At 48.4% G+C, this 20,979-nt stretch overlaps 1 pseudogene; it reads right to left on the bottom strand.

Annotated features, from left to right (window-relative positions):
- LOC141725778 (uncharacterized) overlaps positions 1-20,979 on the bottom strand; it is a 349,911-nt pseudogene that overhangs the window by 75,615 nt on the left and 253,317 nt on the right.

The following is a 20,979-nucleotide window of genomic DNA, read 5'->3' on the forward strand; positions in this document are numbered from 1 at the left end:
TATTTGCGTACAGAGGCACAGATGATATCGGGACCGGATAAGCTTAGAGAGGCTATGCGATTAGTGCGTACAGCAATAGATACGGTTAAAGAGCCAGGAGGGTTACCAGCTTACATGGGCATTAAGCAAGGTAGGGAAGAATCATTTGGAAATTTTATTGATAGGGTAGCTACTGCTGTAGATCGGGCCGGTGTTGCAGACTACCTTAAGGGGGCGCTATTGAAGCAGTGTGCCTTGCAAAATAGTAATCCAGCAACCCAAAGAGTGTTAGCTACTTTGGGAGCAAATTGGACCATTGAGGAAGCATTAGAGCGAATGGCGTTAATGCCAACAGCTTCGCAAGCATTCATAGCAGAAGCTCTAAAGGAATTAGGATTGGGGTTACAAAAGCAGGCAGAGTCTACTCAGAATCAGGTGTTAGCTGCTCTTGCTCCTCTCCGAAGTGGGTCAACTGGCATTCACACAAGGAGGTTCAAAGCCATTTATCAAGTGTTACCGGTGCGGCAATGAGGGACACACACGCCGATCTTGCAGAGCGACTGGCATTTGGTGTCAACACTGCCGATCCAGCTCCCACAACACCACAGCTTGTAGGCGCCGGTTGGGAAACCATCAGCAGAGCGCGCTTCCCGGGGGCCGCGCCCAGACACAAGTTGCCGCCGTGACACCGGGGACACCAGCTGCCGCAACATTGCTGCCACCTCCTGTCTGCAACCCGCAACAACAGGGAGCCTTGGTTTGGACTTATCAGCAGCAGTAGACGTCACACTAATGACGAATCGGCCTGAGAAAATACCAACTGGAGTAAAGGGTCCTCTTAGATTAAATGGACAAACATGTGGAGCATTATTATTAGGACGCTCTTCTACAACTATGTTGGGATTATTTGTTTTGCCTGGAGTTATTGATGCCGACTTTACAGGGGAAATACAAATCATGGCTTACACCCTTTATCCTCCAATTAAAATAACAAAAGGACAACGTATTGCACAATTGGTACCATTATCACAAATGACATCGGGAATACAACCATTTACTGGGCAAACACAGGATGAAAAAGGTTTTGGCTCTACTGGTGTTACACTTTTAACTGTGGATTTACAAAATAGACCAAAGCAAAAAGTTGAAATTACTTATGGGCGACAAAGCATAACCCTTTATGGATTATTGGATACAGGAGCAGATACCAGCATTATTTCTCCAGAGGCATGGCCACAACATTGGCCTCTATTCCCATCAGCAAACATGCTCACAGGAGTAGGAGGATTTACATTGGCAAGCAGGTCACCTTCTTTGTCTGTGTGCATTGAGGATCAACAAATATCTGCTGTGTTTTCAATTGTGCAACTGCCTCCTACAGTCTCCTGTTTAATTGGAAGGGACATTTTAACACAATTGGGAGTGGTGTTAACTAATCAGCACCCTTTGGGGTAATTGCCATTGCTTGGACTTTCCCCATTCCACTCACCTGGAAGACGGATACACCGGTGATGGTTAAGCAATGGCCACTAAAAGGGGAAAGCCTTATGCATGCTCATGAATTGGTAGAGGAACAATATTCAAAGGGACATTTACAACTTTCCACGAGCCCTTGGAATACACCTATTTTTGTGATCAAAAAGAAATCAGGGAAATATCGTTTAATACATGATTTGCAGGCTGTAAATGACCAAATGGAACCTATGGGGGCCTTACAGCCTGGTCTTCCAAATCCAGCTATGATTCCAGAACACTGGCCACTCTTAATTATTGACCTAAAGGATTGTTTCTTCACCATTGGCCTGCATCCTAATGATATGAAGAGATTTGCTTTTACTTTACCAGCAATAAATCGTGGAGAACCAGATAAAAGATTTGAATGGACATCTCTTCCGCAAGGCATGCGGAATTCTCCCACTTTATGTCAGCTTTATGTTGATGCAGCATTACAGCCACTACATCGCAGATGGCCAGCAACTATAATATATCATTACATGGACGATATTTTGTTTGCACAGCAACAACCATTTTCCTCTTTGCAGATTGACATTATTAAAAATACTCTTGCTGCATATTCACTTGTTATTGCTTCAGAGAAAATTCAAACCACAAAGCCCTGGAAATATTTGGGATGGACTTTGATGGATCAAATAGTGATACCTCAAAAATTGGAATTACAATTGGACATTAAGACTCTACATGATGCACAGAAGTTGCTGGGAGACTTACAGTGGCTGAAACCTATTGTGGGAATACCAAATCATTTGTTAGAAGCCCTACGGCCTTTGTTAAAGGGTGTTGACCCTACTACTCCTGTATACCTGACAAAGGAGCATCGTCTTGCCTTGCAGCAAATCAGTAACTGTGTACAACACGGGTATGTGTCTCGTCGACAACTCGATCACCCTATTGACCTTACTATCTGGAATAGCCCTTGCCACCTGCTTGGTGCTCTCTCTCAACAACAAAAGAAAACGGGGGAGATACGGGTGTTGGAATGGTTGTCTCCACCATTACAGCATAGGAAAACAATATGTTCAAAAATTGAACAATTGGCTGCATTAATCAAAAAGGGGCATCTTAGAATTCTTGAAGTGGATGGTAGAGAACCTGCTACCATTAGACTGCCTATGGAAAAAGAAACCTTGGACTGGTACCTGATTAATTCAAAGGATTTACAGGAAGCATTATTGACATCGTCTGCAAAAGTAGATACCAGCAAATTAGTGCCTAAAGTTTTGCAATGGATGACAGAATGAAACTGGATTACTCGACCCTTGAGAGAAGAACGCCCTATAGAAGGAGCTATTACAGCCTTTACCAATGCAGGAAAGAAATCAAGGCGTGCTGCTGTCACTTGGCAAGAAAAAGAACAATGGAAACATCAAATCATCACAGCAGACCCTACGGATAGTTTACAAACTTTGGAATTGTTAGCAGTAGTATGGGCAGTATCCAACTTACAGGAGCCTTTAAATGTGGTTACAGACTCTATGTATGTTGCAGGAGTAGTCAAACGAATAGAGGAAGCAGCAATTAAGGAAGTGAATAATAAACGATTGTATGAGTTGTTGGTACAATTAAGGAAAGCTCTACGGGAGAGAAATGCAGCGTATTCGGTGATTCATGTTAGGAGCCATAAATGGTCTGAAGGTTTAGGAGAAGGAAATGAACGTGCAGATAAATTGGTTACCCTACCCATTGATAACTCTTGTCCTATTGATAAGCATACATTGGCCAGAGAAGCACATAGTAGATATCATCAAAATGCAAAAGGATTAGCAAAGCACTTTGAATTGAGTTTTTCAGAAGCTAAGGCTATTGTTAGAGCATGTCCAACATGTAGTTATCATAATGGTGGAATAGGTTTAGGCATTGGAGTTAATCCTCGGGGTTTAGAAATAAACGAGAAATGGCAAATGGATGTTACACATATCGCTAGGTTTGGTAAAGTCAAATGTGTGCACGTCACTATAGACACGTATAGTCATTACATATGGGCTACGGCTCAGGCAGGAGAGAAAGCTATACATGTTATCAGACACCTGTTAAGTTGCTTCACTGTCATGGGAGTTCCAAAAAGTATCAAAACGGATAACGCTCCAGCTTATGTGAGTGCTAGGGTTCAGAAATTTTTGAATCAGTGGTCGGTTAAGCATGTGACAGGTATTCCACACTCCCCTACTGGACAGGCAATAGTGGAAAGAGCAAACGGTACCCTTAAGCAATATATTGAAAAACATCAAGATTTGAGAGATCCACAAGCATGTTTGGCTAAGGTGCTGTATGTAATTAATCATTTATGTATTTTTGGGGAAGATGATACCCCTCCTGCAATTAAACATCATCCAAGGTCAGGTCAGGAAAATACTAAGGAAACAGAGGTCTGGGTTAAGTATAAGAACCCCAGTACAGGATTATGGGAAAAACCTGCAAAAGTATTATATTGGGGTCGGGGGTATCTTTGTGTTTCCTCACCTACAGGGCCTCTGTGGGTGCCTGCTAAATGGACTAAACCTGCTTTTGATGCAGCCTTTGGTGGACCGCCTCACAGAGGAGGACAGGGAGCGACTGGGGAAGAAACTGCTTCTGGTCCTACAACCGCTATTGCTACAGCTGAAGGGATACTCGAAAGCGGTGGACAGAGCACTGACACACTACTGTCGGACAACCCAGGAGCTAATTGGTTTTATTGACTCATTATCAACTTTTCGTTTAACAAATCCAGCAAAGGAACATTGCCTTGACTGTCACGATCCACATTGTGCTGCCTGGATAGCCCTACTTTGTGGGGGTTGTGATAGAACTTTTTGGTTAGAACAATCATTATTGTGGGATTTGTGGTGTCACACTTGTGAACACGAGCACCAGTGGGGTAAAAGTTGGCAAGATGAATTAAGGAGACAAACAGGGCAAAATGCGTATATAGCTCTAAGTCTTTATGAGTCTCCTGAACAGAAAATTCTTGCTTATTATCGATGGGAAGTACAATGTGTCGTGAAGAGAATTAAGGTTCAAAGTAAATCACGCATAATCTCTGTAAGGTGTAGGAAAGTAGTACCTTTAACACAGCGCTCAATTGTAGGGCCCTTCAAGGGAAATCCTGAAAGGGCACTAGACTGCTGCATTGAAAAGTTGCAGAAATTGAGTTTGCAAGTGGCAGGACCAGTAAAAGTAGGAGCAGCAAGATTGAAGATAGATAAGAAAAGGAAGGCAAAAAAGGGAACGATCTCGTGTAAATAAGGCTATTGGTGATTGCTAATTAATTTTCTATGATTAGGACACTTTTACAGTTGTGGGACCCTCGGGAGGATATAGTTGTTGAGGAAGATAACGAACAAGAACTACAATTGCAAAATAAAATACATCTTGTGTTAAAGAAAGACCTTGAGCTATTAGCCTCATATAGTAAAAAAGCTAAAGAGGCTTTGCAATCACCACCATTGAATTGGTTGCATTGGATTGAAGAGACAGACTTTTATACTGGTCCTTACTTACATTCACTTCCTTGTTATGTTTGCAAAAGGGATAATGATAAGTGCTATGCATGGGTAGCTTTGCATTGTGCAGATTGTAATCAAGTTTATTGGTATTCACAAAGGTCTATAGGATATTTATGGTGTATACCTTGTTTTGGAAAGTGGATTAGAAATTTTATTTGGGTTAGAGCTCTTGAACAAAGTACTGGCCTGCCAGGACGGACAGGATTACAGCTTTTTGAGAGTGCTGAACAAGCAATTATAGCATATCTTAGGTGGAAGTTGCAGGAAACACTTAAAATATTTGAAATTACTAAAGCCTCACGCATCATAGCAGCTCGCTGTAAAGCTGATTTACCTTCAAACTTATCTCACGCTATACCTGTAATCAAAGATGCTGATTTAGAATTAGATCAGTGTATTCAAAAATTGATTCAGCCTTACAATAGACAATCTAACAAACCAGGGAAAAGACAGCGGAGAAAGAAAAAACAAAGCAAGCAGAAGGAAAAATGAGGTTTGTTCTTGTTATATTGCTCAATGCTGTAGCAAGTGAAGCAGTAGAAATAACACGTTTTAGTCAGCCAAGAGAAAATTTATGGGTGACGCTTGCTAATCAAATTAACCAATCATCGCTTTGTCTTAGTCTTGGAGGAGTCACTAACCCATTTCGAACATGCCTGGTGGGACTTCCGGTGTGGTCTCCTGGAGAATTTTGCAGTTTGATAAAAAATCAAACCTTATGTATGCCTAGCATGTCAAACATCAAATTGCCAGGGCAACAAGGATATACTGCAGGTCAGAGTGATGGCTATCGTCAATGTTTACTGATCCAATCACTCAACACCTCTTTGCATTCTCCTCCTGAGGAATTGGATCTTTTTGGCAGTACAAACGCCAGTTTGTCTAACACTACAACTGGTGGATGGTTTAGCTTCGAATTTTCAAACCGACCGAAAGAAACATGGGCCACCCTAGATTCATTCCTGAATGTGAGTGGAGTCTCTCCGCAGCATTACAGTAAATGTAACAGCACAAAAATCACGGCACCAATGAAATTACCCACAGGAATATTTCTAATTTGTGGAGACAGGGCGTGGAATGGTATACCAGCTAGACCACAGCGTGGACCCTGTTATTTGGGAAAATTGTCATTGTTTCACCCTAATGTATCCTTGCTAATGCAGCTGAGTCAAAATTCAAACAGAAAGAGACGTAGCATACATGATTTAGGCTGCAGCTCGATAGGAGATCCACAGTTTTGGGGCACATTCAAACAAGTGGTTGTTTCAACTATCTTGCCGGGAGGATCTGCCAATAAGGCTATGAATTTAGCAAAGCAATTGGGGTGCTGGGCAAAGGATGAGCTGAACAAGACATCACAAATTCTAGACATGCTAACCGCAGATGCGCAGAGTGTTAACCATGCTGTTTTGCAAAATAGAGCTGCCGTAGATTTTTTGCTCTTAGCACAAGGACATGGATGTGAAGAATTTGAAGGAATGTGTTGCATGAATCTGTCTGATCATTCGGTGTCCATTCACACTAAGATAAAAGAACTGCAACAGGGACTTCACAATCTCAAGGAAGAAGAAGGTTTAGGAATTGACGAATGGCTTAAAAGCTTAGGACTTGGGCCATGGCTGAGGAACCTTGTGATCTATGCTATAGGACTGCTGGGTGTAATTTTACTGTTTTTGCTTATTTTGCCTTGTATCTTTAATTGTATTCAAAACATGGTCAGCCGTACAATAGCAAAAACCTGGCAAACTAATCTCCTTGCTTAAGAAGAAAACGGGGGAAATGTGGAGAGTTTTATTAATAGTTGGTTAGCTGAGAAAGGCCATACTGAGATAGTGACGCTGATTAAGCTGAAAGAGGGAAGTCAGCAGTCAGCAAGCTGAAAGGAAATGTCAGCAATTAGCAATCAGTGACCTCGCTGCAACATGAGGAGAGGGAGTTGAGATTATTCCTGAATATCTCCTAAGAATATGCAGAAAGTATCAAAAGTAGAACCATAGGAATGCAGAAGTAGGTGTAGTTGCTGATATGTAACTAACCAATTCTGAGCTCAACTTTTGCAATATGCATGAAGTTCATTATGAACTGTATTTAACCCGCCGTGCTGATCAATAAAATGGGGCCTGTGATGATCAATGGATGTCCTGGTCTCCTTCCGTCGACAAATGGCTACAGTCCTCTGCTGTGTTCATATTTGGGTTGGTCCAGGCTGATGCTTTTAAAAGAGCTAGAGGAGATAATTCTGTTAAAGCAATGCCAGGATGGTTTGCGATTTTCCTAAAACCACAGGAAATTCAATCTGATAATGTTTCTCACTTACTGTCAAAGGTGTGCAGGATTGGGCAGAAGGTGAAAAGATTAAATGGACTTCTCACACCTCTTACTATAGATGGGGGGTAAATGGGTGTTCCAAAATCACTGCTTTTTGCCCGACAGCTCCAAGCATAATTCCTTCACTATGGGGACCAGATGATTTCAAGAACCCAGCACATCACCCTGGACAACCTGTTTTGGTGGAGCCCCTGCTGCTGTAGGGGAAGTACCACTGCTGTTCAAAATGTCTCTGACAATTCCATTGTTCTAACTTTTTCTGCCTCTTCGTGGCAGAGTCTGTTGTGTTTACTTTTATAGAAGAACTCTGAGGGACATGAAGACCTGATAAACCACGATAACACTAGAGATGAACAACAGAAATCATCTTTTCCCTTCCCTTTATGGTAACACCAGGTGATGATTTTACACGTAACATGTAAATTAATTGAACTTGAATAAATTGGCTGCCACATCCAGAGATTTGACCAAATTACAACAACCATCGAAGTCATCCTTGCTGGCATTGGGAATCAGTGATTGCCATCAAACATTTTACCAAATTGGGAGAAAGTAAATGTAAATGATCACAAATTGGTTATTGATGCACTCGGTTCTACACAAAACAACGTTTCTTTGGCTCTCAGCTGTATCCAGGCACAATTGTGGATGCAGTCAGTTGCTGCCTCAATTATAAGAGCAGGTGAAGAAGGCACTTTTCCCACTAAAATTTGGAAAATAATTTGGGACAATGCCACTTACTTTGAAAGAGAATTCCAATCCTGGTGGAACTTAGTGAATTTTACCTATGACCCCATTTCAAATACAGCCAGGTTTTGTGTTAACCATACACAATGCCTCAGAGCATTTGATTTTCCCTGTTAAAGCATTAGAACTGAATTACGACAAAGCTGTTCTCTATCCCATAGAGAATGGGACCGTCAAATTGGTGAGAAATGGCAAACTGTCAATTTAGAATCTTGTATTGTCCGAGAACAACAAGGGCTCATCTGTGAAATCAATGCAATCAGAGCTCAAGACAGTTGTTTAGACACAGAGCAAAATATGTGTCATTTTGAAATTTGTCCTAACAAGACTTCTGAAACAGTCCTTATATACATAGGCAATAGATGTGCATGCTTTAGAACCATTTGTGATTTTGTATTCGTAGAGAATGTTGTAGTAGATACTAAAAATCTTTCCAATTTCTGTGCTTGTAAATTTACCAAGATTACAGGATGTGATTTCTCTTATGAAGCTCCATTACCTCTCACTACCTGTTGCAATCTAACTACACACTGATTCACAAACTGATGCCTACTCCTACTAGGATGAATTTCACTTTGGTAAGACAACTGCTGTTCCATCGAGACTTGGTTGAAATCTTGGAGAAGATTCAGAAAAATGGACAGAAAACCCTGGTGACTGTTCATGACAATGTGAGACTGATACATCGTGTCATGGAAAGAGTGGAGGAAGATGCCGAGCACAGGTGGTGGGATACTCTTTTAGGTGATCTCCTACTGCCACGGGTGCCCTGAACAGTGTGTGCCATGCCATTGTTATCCTTTTGATTCTAATTCTGTTTGGTTTTATTTTATCAGCAGTCCCATTCATTATGAATTGGAGCATGAAACAGCTGACAAGATTGATGTCTATAGTTAATGCACACAACTTGGCTGATGTCCTCTACACTCTGGACATCCCCATGACATTTGACACAAGGCAATTATGAATGAAGCCTATGTGTTTTGGAATAATTCCTAATGTCCATTTATGATTTTGAGGAAATTACTTTCAATTTTTAGTGAATTGCTTTAGAAAATAATTTTTTTAAGTTAATGCTTGTATTAATATGTGTTGATTGCTTTTGCTTTTGATTGTTTGTGACTGGTTATAACTATTTAAATATTGTTTTAAAAGTAATATTGTTTTAATTAATCAACCATTTGTGAAAATTGTTATGATAATCAATATTATGTTTGTTTATTGTTTCCCTTTCCACCTCCTTCTCCTATCCTTTCTTTTCCTTCTCTCCCTCTCTTTTTCCTTTCTTTCTATCGTCCCGATTTTTCCGGGTTATACTACCAATGTATGGCGAGTTCTGCAGACTCATCAATGATGCTCCAGAGTTCTGCTGATGAAGATCCCTCAAGACAATTGTGAGTCATGGGGTTGTGTGCGAGTCTGTCCAAATTTTCCCTCATCTGCCTCATGATCGTCATTGGGGGACCACTGAAGAGAAGACCCCGCTGTCTGAAATCTCTGGCTCCAAGGGAGAAAGTCATGTGCCTGAGACCTGAGAGCGTTGCTAAGCCATTGTTCTCACAGGTGTTGTTTGCTGTGTACTACACTGAGCCCAATGAGATGAAGAAGGGGCACCGTGCCCTTTGTGCAACAACAGCCTTGGGAGCTGTCCCACCTCTCGGCCTGGCTGGACTTCTCCTGAGTTTCAGGTGGTCCCCCCACAGAAGACCCTCACCTGTTTCACAACCACCGGGACAGACAGACTGAGATGGAAGGAGCCTCTCCATCAAGGACTGAGACATGGAACCCCCATGTGAAAAGGCCCCTCTGCTCCTTCCAAGGACTGGCACTGAAACCCCCAGCCCAGGGCAGGTGTGTGGGGGAGGCAAGCTGACCAAAGCGAGATGTTTGCCTGCAGGTTGTGACCGCTGGACCAAGAAGACAATGGCTCTCGCTTACTGCTGAGAGCATGGAGTACCTGTTACATCTATTCCTTATTGTATCTGTTTCCCCCCCTTGCAATTTCCAATAGAGTTATCATAATAAAAACCTCTGAGTTAGCGAGAGACTTTGAGATCTCCCCGACGTAACAGGCGGGTCCTCGACTGGACTGGACCAAAGGACTTCGTCTCTACTTTTGGTAGCTCTATCCCCTCTTTCTCTCTCTCTCTCTTTTGTCTCTCTCTTCCTCTCTCTTTTTCACTCCCTTAATCCCTCCATCGCATTTTGCTGTGCTCATTCAATAGAGGTGCATTTGTTTCGATTATCATTGCAAACCCCCTTGTACCTTGTTGGTTCTTTATGCACCCTGAGATGAAATCCATGAACCATCACAAAACCTGTCCGTGAGGACGGATTGTGACAACCCGAGGACTTCTCCCCAAATTCCCCTCCAAAGCCTCCCCAGCACCCCCAGGCCCCGCTAAAACCCCCTCAGGTTCGCCCCAGACCCTCCCCAAATCCCTCCAAACGTCTTCAAGACCCCTCCCCAAATTCCCCTCACGACCCCTCCAGGACCCCTCACCTGTCCCTGCGCCTCCTCAGCAGCTCCCGGAGCCCCCCGTCCTCTCCCAGCGCCTCCCCCGCTCTCTCCAGCGCCTCCCGCAGGACCTGCCCGAGCCCGGGGCGGCTCCCGGGGGTCCCTGAGGGGGTCCTGAGGGGGCGGGGGGGGGGGGAGGGGGCGCCCGCTCCATGCCCGAACCCAGGGTCATCGGGCACCGCTTCGGGCTCGGCTATGATTGGCTGGTACGCGCGGGGAGGGCGGGAGTTGCTTAGGGGAGAAGCCCGGTAATTGGTTGGTTTCGTATAGGGCATGGTGATTGACAGAGAAGGGGCGGGGGCAGTGCACGGTGATTGGCTGCATAGAGGCAAAGAAGGCGGGAGTTGCCGAGGGGAAACGCGCGGTGATTGGTTAGATCGGTGCATAGGGAGTCCGGTGTTCCTGCGGGGAGAGCCGTGGTGATTAGATGGTTTGGGACGGGGCACGCTGCTATTGGCTGGGAAAAGTCCCAGATTTTTAAGGGAAATTCCCGGTTTTTTCGGGAAAAACCTCTCAGATTTTTAAGGAAAAATTCCCGTTTTTGCAGGAGAAACATTCCCGGATATTATGACCCCACATGATCCCAAGTAACCCAAATAACCCCCAAACACTCGAAATAAACCCTAAAAAACCCCGAAACAACTCTAAATACCTTAAAATGCCCCAAATAAACCCAAACAAATCCCAAATAAACCCAAAAACACAAACAAAAAAATTCAAATTAAACCCAAAAACACCCAAATTATCTCAAGTACACCTAAAAAACCCCCATATACAACAACATAACTCCCAAGAACCCCAAATAAGCCCAAATAAACCCAAACAAACCCAAATCCTTCCAAATAAACCCAATACTTCAAAATAACCCCAAATAAACAGAAATGAACCAAGTAAAACCCAAGATAAACCCCAAATGGTCCATAAATGACCCCAAATAAACACCAAACAAACCCTAAATAAACCCCAAGAAACCTCAGTTCCTCCCGTCCCCACCACAAAACAGATCCCGACCAATCAGAACGTGCGGCACTGATGACGATCCACTTGCTGGGCACAAACTCAGAGCACTGGCCCCGCTCAGCGATTTTCAGCCAATCAGCGCCCGGCCCGACTCTGACTCATCACTTGCCTGCCACCGACCAAGGCCTCTCACTGCGGTAAATACTCAGAGATTTCGCGGGGTAATTTCCAGCCAATCAGAGCGTGTCTCGCTGATGACTCTTCAGTTGCCAGGAGTGGAATTAGAGAGGGGGGGGAAGGTGACCCTGGGGATGGGCTGGGGACCTCAAATTAATCCAAAACGGGGTCGGGACCCCAAAACGGAGCAGGAGGGGCCTGGAGCCCCCAAAACCAAACACGGGGGAGGGGACTGGGGGAACGATCGGAAAGGAGAGAGCGGGGAAAAGAGGGTCGGGACCCCAAAATTGAGCTGGGAGGGGAATGGGACCCCCAAATTGAGGTGGGAGGGGAATGGAACCCCCAAATGAAGCTGGGATGGGTATGGGGTCCCAAAACTGAGCTGAGAGGAGGATGAGACACCCCAAATTGAGCTGGGAGGGGGGTTGGACCCAGAGAAAGGATTAAGCCAATTTTGCTCCTGGAATATGTAAAGTACTTCATGGATATGCAACAAGGCCATGAATATGAAACGGATTGATGTAATGGGAGACAAGGACCATCGAGCAAAGGTTGTTATGGCCACCAAGACCCCCCAGTTATATTCGGGGACACCCCTTAATTCATCTGGTTTTAATTACATCACCCTGTTGCATATTCATAGACCCTCATACATATATATCAACTAATTTACATCTTTCAGGAACTATTTGACATGGCCCAGCCTTGGGGGTGTCTCCCAATTTCAGGAGCCTCCACTGAAATGGAAAATGTAAACCCCCTCCCTTTGATTACTATTATTTTTTAATTGTTATTATTATTAAAATTAATAATAGTAATTCCTTTTGAAATTAAGGGGCTCTCAGGCAAAGATATGGAAAGAGAAAAAACAGTACTTTATTAGCAAAAATTAAAACTACAAATGCAGTAATACAAATAAAAAGAAACAGTGACAGAGTCAGAATCCTCTGGGAATTCAGTGAAAAAGGCTGATCCTCTGGGAATCCAGCTGGAAAACAGTTGATCCTTTGGGAATCCAGTGGGAAAAGGGCTGATCCTTTGGGAATCCATTCTTACCCCCCAAAGACAGGGCACAGGCAGGGCCGTGGAGTTTTTATAGGGTATCCAAAGGGTGGAATTAGGGTTGGGGTCAGGGGAGGAGTTCTTAGCAACACAAGAAGGGTGAGATCAAATTCCTGCCTCTTAGCAACAGCAGCACTCCACACAGAACATGTCCTCAAATACTAAATTCCCCCTAAAACAACTGAGAAATTATGGAACTGCTGATATATTCAATCAATTTCCTTCATTTAACCCAGTTTTGGGTATCCTTAAAGGATGAAGGTGAAGCAGAGGAAAATAAAGGCCAAACCAAAAGGCGAAGCAGCCAGGTGTGTTCCCAACATGGATCACAGTGAATGTCAGTGACCAGGGCTGTGCCCAACGTGCCTCCTCCAGTGGGGGATGGAGCTGGAGCAGCGCACGAAGCTCTGCCCGCACTCAGTGCACTCGCGGGGCTCCCCTTAGTGGTGCCTCCATTGGTGTTTGGTCAAGCTAGAGCTGCTGGAGAAGCTCTTCCCACACTGGGGACACTCGTAGGGCCTCTCCCCAGTGTGGATGCGCCGGTGGGTGATGAGGTTGGAGTTGTGCCTGAATCCCTTCCCGCAGTCGGGGCATTGGAAGGGCTTCTCCTCCCTGTGAATCCAATAGTGCTGGAGGAGATCAGAGCTGGTCTTAAACCTCTTCCAACACTTGGAACACTCATAGGGCCTTTCTCCAGCGTGGGTCCTCTGGTGCCTGATCAGACTGGAGCTCACGGTGAAGCACTTCCCACACTCCCCACACTCATAAGGCTTCTCTCCAGTGTGGGTCCTCTGGTGTCTGATCAGGTGGGAGCTGACACTGAAGCTCTTCCCACACTCCCCACACTCGTAGGGCCGTTCCCCAGTGTGGATCCTCTGGTGCACAATCAGGTTGGATTTCCACCTGAAGCTCTTCCCACACTCCTCGCACGTGTGGGGCTTCTCCCCATCATGGAGCTGCTCATGGAGCATCAGCTCTGAGCTTTGGCTCCGTCTCCGGCCGCCTTCCCGGCCCAGGCTGGCTCTTTCCCCCTCAGATCCCCGCCGGCTGCGTTTGCAGCCCCTCCTCGTGCGGCATCTCCGCGGCTTTTCCTCCCCGTTGGCTTCCTGCGCCGTGGAGCTGCTCAAAACGGCCTCTTCCACCAGGTTCTGCCACAGGCATTTGTCCTCCCTGCTCTCCATGCTCAGCTCCTGCTCTGGGGGAGGAAGGACAAGGACAGGATGGGATTTGCCTCCGTGCCACAGGCAAGGGCAAGGAGATCCCCCAGGGCTGAGCTGCAGCCGGGGCCGTGCTGGGCTGGGAGATGGAGCAGCACAGAGGGGAAAGGGGCACTGACTTCCTCCTCACCTGCCTCAGTGTCCCGGGGCATCTTCCTCTTCCTCGCAGCCTCCCAGGCCTTGGCAATGGGCAATCCTGGTTTGGGGAAAACAAGGGATGAGAGCGTTTGTAGGAGTGTCAGGTGTAGGATGGTCGGGACGGACGGAGGCGAGAGAGCTCTGCAGCCAGGGCGTGGAACTTGCGGTTTATTGCAAAGGGCCTGGGTGCAGGGCCCTGCTTGGAGCTGCCAGGCACAGCTCGGAGCAGGCCTGAGAGAAAAGAGGGGTACAGAGGGTGAGAGGGTGAGAGAGTAAGACAGGCAAGAGCATAAGAGAGTAAGGGTCCCGTTACAACACAATAAATTTTCTTCTGTGTCGAATATTCTATTTCTCACTAACCAATCTAGTACAAGATACAAATCCTATAGCATTTACATACAGCCTGTAAGAATCATTACATCACCATACTGTGTTACATTTTCAACCCTAAAAACTCCTCTTTGGACCCCTTCTGCTGAGCTAGTAGGGTCTGCTCTGACCCTTGGATCTGTCTGCAAACAGAGGGAATTGTTTCATCAAAAGGGGATTACCTTCAGTCAGGCCACACCATTGTCCTCCAGTTGTTCAATAACTGAGGTATCTCAAAGCTTGCTTTCATTTCAATCTTCCTTGTAATTTCTATATCCTCAAAATCTTTTGCCAGACAATCATATTTATAAAGTTTTCCTTTTTCATCTTCCCCAACACACATTGAATTTGAAGGTCGCTCTACCCGAGCCCATTTCTACAAGTCATTGGCCACCTCAGCGCCAGAAAAACCTCCCAAACACCAAGATTCAGCCCTGAAAAAGCCTCCCAGGAGTTCCCTGTCCCTGGTCCCTCACCTCTGCTGTTCAGGGGTTCTCCACTGTCCCAGCTGTTGGGGTCACGCTTGGATTGGGGGTCCCCCTTCTCCTTGGTGCCCGCCCTGCCCAGGCTGCTGGCAGTCCCAGCAATGCCAAAAGCTCCCCCTGCTTCGCTCTCCCCATTTCGGGATGCCGGGGCTGTTTGGGCTCCCGGGCTCCCTTCTCCCCTCATTCTCTGCTCGGGGCTGCAGGGCTCCAAGGAGTCCCCCCTGCCCCTCTCCAGGCTCTTCAGGCTCCCACCAATGGCGGCGCTCCCCCCTCTCTGGGCTCCCCACTTTGGGCTCCTGGGGGACACAGGGCTCTGCTCCTCCAGGCTGCCTCTGCCGGCAGCCGCCACCGCCACCGCCCGATGTCCCCCCAAGGGGCCTTTTCCGCTCAGCCTTGGACTTCTTCATTCTCCAAACATGCGCAAAAACCCAACCCAGGGACCCCCCGGGATATCCGTGCTGAGCTCCCCCTCCCCGCTCACCGGTGCAATGGGGGGGCGATGATCCCACAGGTGGGGGCTGCGAATTCAGGCAGGGATCGACTGCGTGGTTCCCTCAGCTCAGCCTCGATCTGCTTTTGTCCCTCCTCTTCCTCCCACTCCTCCCCTTCCGTTCCCCCTCCTCCTCCTCTTCCTCTGTCTTATCTCCACTTCCTCCTCCCCCTCCATCCCTGCCCTTCCCTCCCTCCTCCTCCTCCCCCAGCAGCAGCCACACCCTCGGTGCCCCGTTCCCGCAGCCCTCGCAGCCGCGGCAGGAGCGGGGATGGAGCCGGGACAGGTCGGGATGGGCAGCGCGGGGCTCTCGGCTGCTCCAGCCGCTGTGGGCGGGGGAAACCCGGCCCGGGCCAAAGGAGAGGCAAACTGGGCAAAGTGGGGGCACATCACAAAGCTAAGGATGCAGCAGAAAATGGAGATAAAAGAGTTATGTTAATATTAACTCCAAACGAGGAAAAACTGGTAATTCCAAAGTTTAGGGAAGCCAAGAAAAAAATTCAGACACGACAGGAAGTGAACAAGATAAATCAGGAAAATGGAAAATTCTTGATGGAAGACAATTAGTTAATAAATGTTCTTCTAAAAAAATATTAGAAGACATGCATCAGAAAACCCACTGGGGTGCTCAAGCTTTGTGCGATAATTTTTTAAGGAAGTATGGGTGCACTGGGATTTTTGGAGTTGCAAAGCAAATAACTGAAAGATGCTTAATTTGCCAAAGAAGAAATAAAAAGGTGATGACAAAAACAACATTAGGAGGTCCTGAGTTAGCTCATCAACCATTTCAATGTATCCAAGCAGAAGTTTAGATTTATTAGGATCTGGATTTATTTGTAAAAACACCCCTTTACCTAGAAGAGAATATGCAATATGTTAGGCAGAGGACTTTAGAAGAATAAAAATCTTTCAAGTATGAGAAACCTCCGAGAAGAAAAAAGGGAAATGAAAGGCAAGAGAACAAGAGGAAAAATCAGAAAGAGAGTGGGATCCTCTGCAGCTCTTGCCCCCTCCGTTCGCGGCCCAGGCGCCTGTCCCGGGTCCCGGCTCGCTGCCCGCCTCAGCTCCGCCTGCCCCGCTTTCCATCCCAGGTGCGGCCTCACTGCCCAGGGCAGCTCCACCTGCCCCGGCGCTCTCACTCAATTTGTGTGCCCTGCTCCCACTGCCTGGCCCGCGGCCGCTCTGCCGCCCATGCTGGGCAAGATGGGGGTTGCTCTGTCCTGCCGCCTGCTCCGAGCTCACCGCGCCCACCGCACCCAGGGGGGGTCCCAGCCATCCCATCCCCGCCTGCCCTGCCCGTGCCACCTGCGCTGGGCACCGCCGCTGCTGCCGGGCTCTCCCACCTGCCTTTGCTCTGCCGGCAGCTGCCGGATCAGCCGCCATCAGCCATCTGGGGGCTGCCCACGCTCCGCCTCGGCCTCCACGGGAAGATCCCCCTCTGCCGATTCCGGCAGCAGACCCTGCCCACACTCCCACCGAGCCTCGGCGGGATATCCTCCCCTGACCCCGTCCTGCTCTGAGTTACGTCCCCTTGGTAACCACAGCTCTGGCTGTTCAGGGAAACTCTCTCTCTCCACAGGAAGCAACATCGAAACACTAGGAGCTCAGTTAAAAGAAAGCCCTCTACAAATTCTTACCCAAAACACGGGAGAAAGGCTATAGAAGGTAAAAAAGTGAAAGAGTTAGATGAAGGGATTGCTCTATTTCCGTTCAGAGAGGTTCCCATGGGAGGGATGCGCTGCCCCGCCCCGCGGGAGCCACCAGCGCCCCTGCCGGCCGTGCCCGGAACTGCACCCAAGGGGAAAGCGCCGCAGCCCAAAGGCCGGGACTGGCTCCGGGCTCTGTTTGCTGTCAGTGCCGCAGCTGTTGGTGTTTGTTTGCTCTATTATACACACTAGTAAAGAACTGGTATTCCTATTCCCACATCTTTCCTTGAGAGCCCCTTCATTTCACTAGTCTAAAAATTAAGAAGGACGGGGTTTGCATTCTCCATTCCAAGAGAGGCTTTTTCTGCCTTCCCGAGCAGACACCTCTCTTGTAAAGCAAGACAAGCACCCACAGGCACTGAGGGGGCTGCAGGAGGGGCACAAGAAGGCCCTGCAGCACTTGGGCACAAAGGCACAGCAGGTGAGTGCAAGAAGGGAGCAGCAAAAGGCCAAGCTGAAGGCAAAGGCCAAGCTGAAGGCAAAGGCCAGGGCACAGTTCCTACAGCCCCTGAGGGATCAACCCCAGGGCCCAAGGGGGCCCCAGCACCCAGGGCACGGCTCGGCCACAAGCACCTGGCAGAGGCATTGCCCTCCTCGGCAGGGAAGAGCCCACCCAAACAGCCCCTGGCAAGGAACCAGGGCTCCAGCTGCAGGGCACAAGGACACTGCAAGCACAGACAGCAGCACCCTCAGCACCAGCAAGTCCACCCCTTGATGGACATGGATTGCCAGGGCTGTCACAGCTCCCATCACACCAGGGACCCTCCACACTGCAGCCCTTGAGAACATTCAGGGTGGGTCTGCATTGAGAGGAGGCATTTCCTGATAGACAAGGGGTCTCTAAATCCACTCTAAATCTTAGACCTAAGGGGGGGAAAATGCTAAAAATATGTTTCATTAGTGAGGGGATTACTGAGAAAGATGTATGGTTTTACTCAATCACTGTTAGGAGATCTGGGAGATGGGTTTGAAATGCGTGAATTTTTATTTGCTCCTAATTGTTACCATGGTTTAATGGGAAGGGATTTGATCGCTAAACTCGTAACACACATTAATATTATAAAAAGGGATACAGAGGCCTGTTCTGTTGTACCTCTGTGTCAAATGTCTGACGAGGCCTATGCTGAAGTGAATCCAGAAGTGTGGGCAGTCCCAGGGAAAGAGGGAAAATTAGATATGGAGCCTCTCCATAGTACTCTGAAGCAACCAGGACAAGTGGTGTCTAAAAGCAACACCCTGTTCCAGGGGAGGGAAGCAAGGGGAATCACACACAGCGCAGGTCACCGCCCCATGCTCAGTTCAACCCGCGCAGCTCTGGGTGCTTGTGAGAGCCTGGCACGGAAATGCCCTGAGCAGGAAGGCTTCAATATCTTCTGCTGACACCATGGCACCTAACAGGGGGGCAAAAGCAATTCTCACTGCTTCAGCAACCACTGGAGCAGATATCAAGGCACATTCTCCCACAGCAAGCTGGGCTGGCACAGAGCCTGCCCTGGCACTTTGCTGCTGCCAACACCCAGCCAGGACATCGGCTCCTGCCTAAGGAGTGCAAAGCAGCACCACTGGTGGCCAAGGGGCCCATGCCAAGTGTCCCTGAGGCCAGAAACAGCCGCCAGCACAGCTCCATAGGGGAAGACACCTCAGCCTGGCCTCAAGGGCTCTGAAGCGCCGGAGATTTTCACTTCCCGCCTGCAGCAGGAGGATGGGAGGCCGCCCCTGAGCCTGCCCTGAAGGCAACACAGCAGCAGCCAGGGCTCCACAGCGGGCCAAGCCCCTGCGCCTGCCCACAGATCCTCGCCTGGAATCCTCTGCAATCCTGGCCACCCTCCTCTGCCACCTCCAGCCACTGGGGCCAAGCCTTGCTGCCACTGCTGCAGCCCTGGCAGGAGAGAGTGGCCAAAAATGGGGAAAACCTGAAAGGCTACCAGAACAAATCCTACAACACCATGGACCATGCCCTGGCAATCCGAACCAATTCATACCAGGAGCCACAGAACCCATTTATCATTTCAAAGGCATCATTAGATTACAAGCTGTCCTCGGAATAACCAACCAGACAGCTCCAGCTCGTGACCTTCCTGCTGACCAATCCACTGAAATGAAGAACACAACACTGCACCATGGGATGGGATCAGATCATCTGTTAGCAAAAAAAAGAGGAATTTGTGGAAAATTAAATTACTCAAACTGCTGTTGGCAAAGAGATAACAAAGGAAAAGTGGTGAAAAAAAAAAACCAACACCAGAAACAAAAAAGTATCTCATGTATTGGTCCAAACGGGAGAAGGATGGGAATGGGTCATGGTTTTGTGGCTCCCTGGCAGACCATGGGTTAAACGAATGCTGTTTCTCCTCGGATGTGCTGCAGCAACTCTCATCTTTTTACCGTGCTCCACACCTTGAGAGTGCAGCTCATTCAGCAGCTGAGCGAGGGGCCAGGGACTAGTAGATAAGGAAGTAACGCGCGAAACTACCAGCTTCAATAAATGTTACTAATTAACATGGATTTTGCTCACAGAAAGACCCGCTAAATTCCTGAATTTCGAAAAAAATAAAAACTTAACAGAGCCATGAATATCGGCTGCTGTACAAAAGTGGGGGTGAACATTAACAAGGACATGCAGTTGGGAAGTCTGAACCTTCCAAATACTTCAGCCAGTCGGCAAAGGGAGAGGGAGATGAGGCCGGGAAAATGAGGATCAAAAGGAGGCTGCGAACTACAACAATGGCAGAGAGCGCACGGCAAATGCCCCACGGCCTCTCCCTCTGCCCAGCAATAAAGTCACTTTTACAGGACTCCTCTGTCTCCTCTGCGCACAGAAACCTCCAGCCACGGCAATTTCCCCGCACAGCCCCAGGCATGGGGCAGCCCCCTCTGTCCCAGCCACAGCAACCGGGCCGAGCCAGCGCTGCTCCAGCAGCGGCTCCTGCCGAGGCAGCAGCCGCAAGGAGACCGCGGGCAGCCGCTCCCGCAGCGCCCTCACGCCAGTGGCAACACGGGCCGGACACGGCACAACGAACCCGCCCGAGGCCCCTGCCACCCCCGAGGCCCGCAGCCAGCCCCGAGCCCCCGCACAACCCAGCGCGGCTCCCACCCGCGCTGCGGCCGCCTCCGAGCTCCGCTGCCGCCTCACCGCGCTCTAGCCACCGCCGCCACTCGTGGGCCCGCACACACGACAATGGCACCGCTGGCCAGCCACAGCCGCCCTCAGCCCGCCACCGGGGCCCTGCTCCGCCCCGCTTCCACCAATCAGTGCGCCACAACCACGACTGACGGCACCATCGCCCAATCGCAGCCAGGGGCGGGCTCTGCACACGGCACAACCCAGCCCCACACTCTCAGGGCCCCCCGGGCTGCATGAGGGCAGAGCCGGAGCTGAGGAACAGCCCTGGAACGGGCCCGGGCCCGAGGGGGATTGAGCTGAAAACACAAACAAACTTTTCCGCAGCTCCCGCCATGGCTTTCCCGCCACTGCGGCTCCGGTGGCTCCGGCTCAGCGGGAAGCCCTGGAGCCTCACTTCTCCTACCCCTAATTAGGAGCATCAGTGCATCACTTTGATTTCCCCCAAAAAGGGAAAACCGCCCCAAACCTCTGTGAATGAGTGGGGGATGGGAGAGTTTTATGACAGAAAACCCCAAAAACTCAGAGCAGGATAATGAGGAGTAAGTGAAGAGCCTTAAATCTAGGTTTCCCCCACGCCTCCCTCCTTCCAGCTGCACCTTCTACCCCGGCAGTGCCGCAGGCAGGGAATGGGGCCGGGCTCTGTTCATGCCCCGGGGCTTCTCCCTCTGCTCAGGGA

Source organism: Zonotrichia albicollis, chromosome 31, assembly GCF_047830755.1.
Source record: "Zonotrichia albicollis isolate bZonAlb1 chromosome 31, bZonAlb1.hap1, whole genome shotgun sequence".
In the NCBI taxonomy this organism is placed as follows: Eukaryota; Metazoa; Chordata; class Aves; order Passeriformes; family Passerellidae; genus Zonotrichia; species Zonotrichia albicollis.